A 6,321-nucleotide genomic window follows, 5' to 3' on the forward strand; every position below is an offset into this window, starting at 1 on the left:
GCAAACTCCGCCCCTCTCAGCTGACTACCTGCGTTCCTCACGGAGCCCCGGATATGGCCGGACGTGTCGGCTCCCCGTCACACACCTCAGCGAGAAGAAAGTGGCTAAACACTCCGAGTAATTACAGCTCTGAAGGCCGGTTCTGGGAGCTGAAATTTAGTCAATTTACTTCTTCCAAACAAGTCAATTCTGTTTTTCCCCCCACTGATTCGGCCCGAGTACGCGCCGCTGATTGTCAGCTAACATTTTTGAAAGACCCACCTATTCTTCTCCACCATGCTGAGCCTTCACTTTCACCCGGCAGCACCTTCATTGGGATTCGGGAGGCAGTGACTTGCTCCGCCGAGTCCGTTTGAAATGTGACTTAACCACGAGGAGGAGAATGAATAAAACATGCAAGCTTGCGGGGCATAAAAACAAACAATGAAGGATAATTAGTTCACTTTTAGTAGAAACGCTCTCGGCGCGGCGCTCTCACCGTTTTCTGAAGGCTCGTTTCTTTGAGGTTTGTTTGGTCGGTTTGGAGCTGGTAATTTCGTTGTTTCTGCTGGATGTGGCATTTTGTAGAACCAACATGTTTTATTCATTCGTTCGTTTATTTATTTTCATTTTTATTTTAGCCTGAAACTGAATCTACACAATTATACTACATTACACTACAAATTAGTCACACACACACACACACACACACACACACTCATAGTTGTTATTAATGGGCTAACGGTGAGAGAGAAGGGGCAGACACACACGCAGAGATATTTAACAATATTTACTAATAACAAAAGACAAGACTCATTTCAAATGATTCGGACTCGACTCATGACTCGCAAAAAATGAAAACAAATATACAGTGTATCACAAAAGTGAGTACACCCCTCACATTTCTGCAGATATTTAAGTATATCTTTTCATGGGACAACACTGACAAAATGACACTTTGACACAATGAAAAGTAGTCTGTGTGCAGCTTATATAGCAGTGTAAATTTATTCTTCCCTCAAAATAACTCAATATACAGCCATTAATGTCTAAACCACCGGCAACAAAAGTGAGTACACCCCTTAGTGAAAGTTCCTGAAGTGTCAATATTTTGTGTGGCCACCATTATTTCCCAGAACTGCCTTAACTCTGCTGGGCATGGAGTTTACCAGAGCTTCACAGGTTGCCACTGGAATGCTTTTCCACTCCTCCATGACGACATCACGGAGCCGGCGGATATTCGAGACTTTGCGTTCCTCTACCTTCCGCTTGAGGATGCCCCAAAGATGTTCTATTGGGTTTAGGTCTGGAAACATGCTTGGCCAGTCCATCACCTTTACCCTCAGCCTCTTCAATAAAGCAGTGGTCGTCTTAGAGGTGTGTTTGGGGTCATTATCATGCTGGAACACTGCCCTGCGAACCAGTTTCCGGAGGGAGGGGATCATGCTCTGCTTCAGTATTTCACAGTACATATTGGAGTTCATGTGTCCCTCAATGAAATGTAACTCCCCAACACCTGCTGCACTCATGCAGCCCCAGACCATGGCATTCCCACCACCATGCTTGACTGTAGGCATGACACACTTATCTTTGTACTCCTCACCTGATTGCCGCCACACATGCTTGAGACCATCTGAACCAAACAAATTAATCTTGGTCTCATCAAACCATAGGACATGGTTCCAGTAATCCATGTCCTTTGTTTACATGTCTTCAGCAAACTGTTTGCGGGCTTTCTTGTGTAGAGACTTCAGAAGAGGCTTCCTTCTGGGGTGACAGCCATGCAGACCAATTTGATGTAGTGTGCGGCGTATGGTCTGAGCACTGACAGGCTGACCCCCCACCTTTTCAATCTCTGCAGCAATGCTGACAGCACTCCTGCACCTATCTTTCAAAGACAGCAGCTGGATGTGACGCTGAGCACGTGCACTCAGCTTCTTTGGACGACCAACGTGATGTCTGTTCTGAGTGGACCCTGCTCTTTTAAAACGCTGTATAATCTTGGCCACTGTGCTGCAGCTCAGTTTCAGGGTGTTGGCAATCTTCTTGTAGCCTTGGCCATCTTCATGTAGCGCAACAATTCGTCTTTTAAGATCCTCAGAGAGTTCTTTGCCATGAGGTGCCATGTTGGAACTTTCAGTGACCAGTATCAGAGAGTGTGAGAGCTGTACTACTAAATTGAACACACCTGCTCCCTATGCACACCTGAGACCTAGTAACACTAACAAATCACATGACATTTTGGAGGGAAAATGACAAGCAGTGCTCAATTTGGACATTTAGGGGTGTAGTCTCTTAGGGGTGTACTCACTTTTGTTGCCGATGGTTTAGACATTAATGGCTGTATTTTGAGTTATTTTGAGGGAAGAATAAATTTACACTGTTATATAAGCTGCACACAGACTACTTTTCATTGTGTCAAAGTGTCATTTTGTCAGTGTTGTCCCATGAAAAGATATACTTAAATATCTGCAGAAATGTGAGGGGTGTACTCACTTTTGTGATACACTGTATATATGATCCAACATCATTCTGATCGTGTCATTTTCTGCTCTCTAATAACGCTCCGGCCGTCTTAACCCGCAACACACGCAATGGGTAAATGTTCTAGCCAGCTTCCGGCGTAGTGATAAAGCGTCGCTCCCTACTCTGGATTGGAATCTCACTTAAAATGGTGGAATACCCTACGTAGTGCTCTTTACAGGAACAACTGGGGTGAATGGAACGCTCCTACAGAATCGGCGCTAATGGTTGAAAGAGCCGCTTTCTGAACCAATCAGAGCTTCTGATTGTAATTGTTAGTAAGAAATGCTGTTATCTGCATTTATTCAGTTTGCGTCACACAGATGACGTGGTAATGAAACGCTCGATCGGCTTTCTAACCACTTCCTGTTTTACTTCACGACCGGGAAAAGTTTGGAGGTTTTTAATTATAAGCACATTTACAAAATAACGGATTCTGTTCCTAATGGGACGCACGCTTATAAATGTAATAGCATCTGGAAGAACAGAAGCTAAGGTAAGCAGCGGTTGTGATTGTTTTTGCTGTGTTTGGGATCTTGGCCGCTGTGCCGTGATTTATCGAGCGCTTTTGTTTTGCAATGAAAATAAAACGTATCAGTTGAAGCTTTTAACTGGAACCTAGGAAAGTAAAGACACGAAGTAAAACGGCTAAATGCACTCGCTAATCTGTTGTTGTTTTTTTTTATCTGAATTTACAGATTATTTCTTTATTTCTACGCTACATTTCCAATATATGTTTTGTGTTTATTATATTGACTCGTGACTTGACTCGGACTCGTATTTTGTGACATCTCTGGGCTAAACACAAGAAACAAGAACCTAAACAATCCCAAACCCTAAGCTAACACATGCTAACAAAGAACATTAACTATACTTCAACATAGAACAAGACAGTAATCACCAAACCAGACTTCTAACTAGAAACATTAATCAGACAAGACAAGATAACACCAATCAATCAATCAATCAATCAATCCCAAGCAAACTAACCAACCACCATGAGCTGGAGAGCATGGGTTTCCTCTAGGTGTTCCAGTTTTCCTCCCACAGTCCAAAGACATGCTGTCAGGTTAATTGGAGATACTTAAATTGCTCTTAGATGTGTGTGTTTGCCCTTTGATGGACTGGTGCCCTATCCAGAGTGCCTTGTGCCCATTGAGAGTCAGGATAGGATCCAACACCCCTCATGACCCTGATTAGAATAGAAGGCCTTTATTTGTCATATATACATATACATACCTACAGTACAACAAAGCTGGGGTCGGAGAACAGGGTCAGCCATTGGAGTCGGGATAGTTAAGGGCCTTGCTCAAGGGCCCAACAGTGGCTGCATGGCAAAGCTGAGATTCGAACTCTCATCCTTTGGATTGATAGCTCAATGCTATGGCTTAGAAAATAGTTATTCATTGAATTGTTCTTGATGTATGTAAGAAATACACGAGGCTAAAACATCTAAACAAGGTAATAAGAAGGAGTGTCCACATATTTTTGGTTATATAGTACAGTATATATGGCTGTGCGACACCCACTCTGACACTGGAAGGGATTTAAGTTGATCCTTAATGTGGAGTAGAGCATGATCTTTTAGGGATGCCCAGTAGGTGGTGCTCTAACCATTCACTGCGTGGTGCCAACATCCATATCAGATCGTCAAAGTGCTTTTCAGACTCGTAAGACGTTTTTGCGTCCATATATTTATCAAACATATGATCAAATATTAATATACACAGGCTTTTGTGCTTGCAGGTGATTATTTTATCGCACCCTGACTGCTCCAACACAGTGATAATAATCCCTCAAATGAGGTGGGTGGTGTTGTTCCTCTAACACGCTGCCATCCATCATAATGACCCGGAGTGGACGGGCAGCTCGGCTAATTACATAAATCCGATTCAGCGATTCCTCTCTGAGATGATGCAGCAGTTTATCTTCCTCCCCTCGACGCCACCTCCACAACTCGATAAATCACACGTCCAGAAGACACGTCCGAGTCCTCGCGGCCCTCTGTTATTCCTACGGTTCCTACAGAGCTACAGAGATTAGCGGGATTAGGCCCGCGCCCTCGCCCGCGTCGGGCCGGCGATCACGGGAAATTAATTATCCTGTGAGACAAGGTTTCAACGACGTAATGAAAGTTATTGGCCATGTCAGTTCATCACGCCCACAGCCCTTCCTCTAATACTCTCAATCAAAGCATCCGGCCGTGAAATGGACTTTAGCGCGGTGCTACACTTAGAAGTGGCACATTTCGAGTACCGTCCCTAGTGGGAGACTGGCATTGCTAATCAAGTAGGCGCGTGCGAGAGAATATTAAAACAAAATAGTATCCCAGTTCAGGCACTACAGATTTTCATTCATTTTCTTATCTGCTTATCCAATTAGGGTCGCGGCGGGGTGCTGGAGCCTATGCCAGCTTTTCAATGGACGCAAGGCACACAGTAAAACCCTGGACGGGACGCCAGTCCATCGCAGGGTACACACACACATACACACACACCCATTCACTTATATGGCAATTCAGTGTCTCCAGTTAACCTGACTGCATGTTTTTGGACTGTGGGAGGAAACCGGAGCATGCAAACATGCAAACTCCGCACAGAAAGCACCCGGACCTCCCCGCCTGGGGATCGAACCCAGGACCTTCTTGCTGTGAGGCGACAGTGCTACGCCAGCTCACCAGTGCTGAGATGTCGAGCTTTCAAGTTTGAATCTCAGTCCTGCTATCAGCGTCTATACAGACACACGATTGGCTGGGTGTCTGTAAGGGGCGGGACACTGGCTGAACAGGGTTTCCTCATAACTGCTGCAATTACGACCTCTACTGGCTGATCGATGGTACTGCACAGAGACAGGGGATAATACAGGTCTGTGCCTGACTCTCCGTGCGCAATACAGATCTCCATGTGAACACTTCTCATGCAGGTGAAAATATTTGGCTTCTTCTTCCCATAGTGCCCCTTTTCTCACCCAGGCCCTGGACAAATGGCTGTGCCTAAGGGAGGGAGGTTGACAGGGCTCCTTATTGCCGCTGCCAGTGTGACTCTCCGTAAGCAATACAACTCTGTTAGAGTAAAGTAAATGTCTGCAGCAGGTGAAAAAAGTGAGGCAACATTTTTGGGGAAGGCCAAAATGGGTTCGATCCCCAGGCGGGGAGGTCCGGGTCCTTTCTGTGTAGAGTTTGCATGTTCTCCCACAGTCCAAAAACATGCAGTCTGGTTAATTGGAGACACTGAATTGCCCTATAGGTGAATGTGTGTGTGCCCTGAGATGGATTGGTGCCCCGTCCAGAGTGTTACTGTGTGCCTTGCGCCCATTGAATAGCTGGGATAGGCTCCAGCACCTAGTGAGAATGAGTGAAAATCATTTCTTAATAAAGGTATCAGATTATCAGCAGCAGATGTTCAATCACTGTACCATTCTGTGTTGGTCTGAGGACAAAGCTGTCCATGTACTGGTCAGCTTCTGTCCCTGTCCATAAACCGAAGAAGCTTAGCTATTTAGAAGAACCTTTGCTCCATTTTCTAATCGAGAGGAGCCAATTAAGGTTTTATGGACATTGATGGTCTCAGGAGCCTGTAGCCTATAGAAAACGATTTGTGAAGCATCATTTTACCTTCACACATGTAGCATTGAGCTCTCCAAAAATCATTCACCAGTTAGACCTCTTTAATAATATTCTATAAGATAATACCCATCATCCAGTCACCTTCAATTTCCTCCGATAAAACGTGTACTTCTCTATTTTCTTCCCTGCGGCTCCCCCTCAGGCCTCGTCCTCCTGACCCGAGGTCATCAGAAGAAAAATGGATGGACGTGGAC

Source organism: Trichomycterus rosablanca, chromosome 11 (assembly GCF_030014385.1).
Source record: "Trichomycterus rosablanca isolate fTriRos1 chromosome 11, fTriRos1.hap1, whole genome shotgun sequence".
Classification (NCBI taxonomy): Eukaryota; Metazoa; Chordata; class Actinopteri; order Siluriformes; family Trichomycteridae; genus Trichomycterus; species Trichomycterus rosablanca.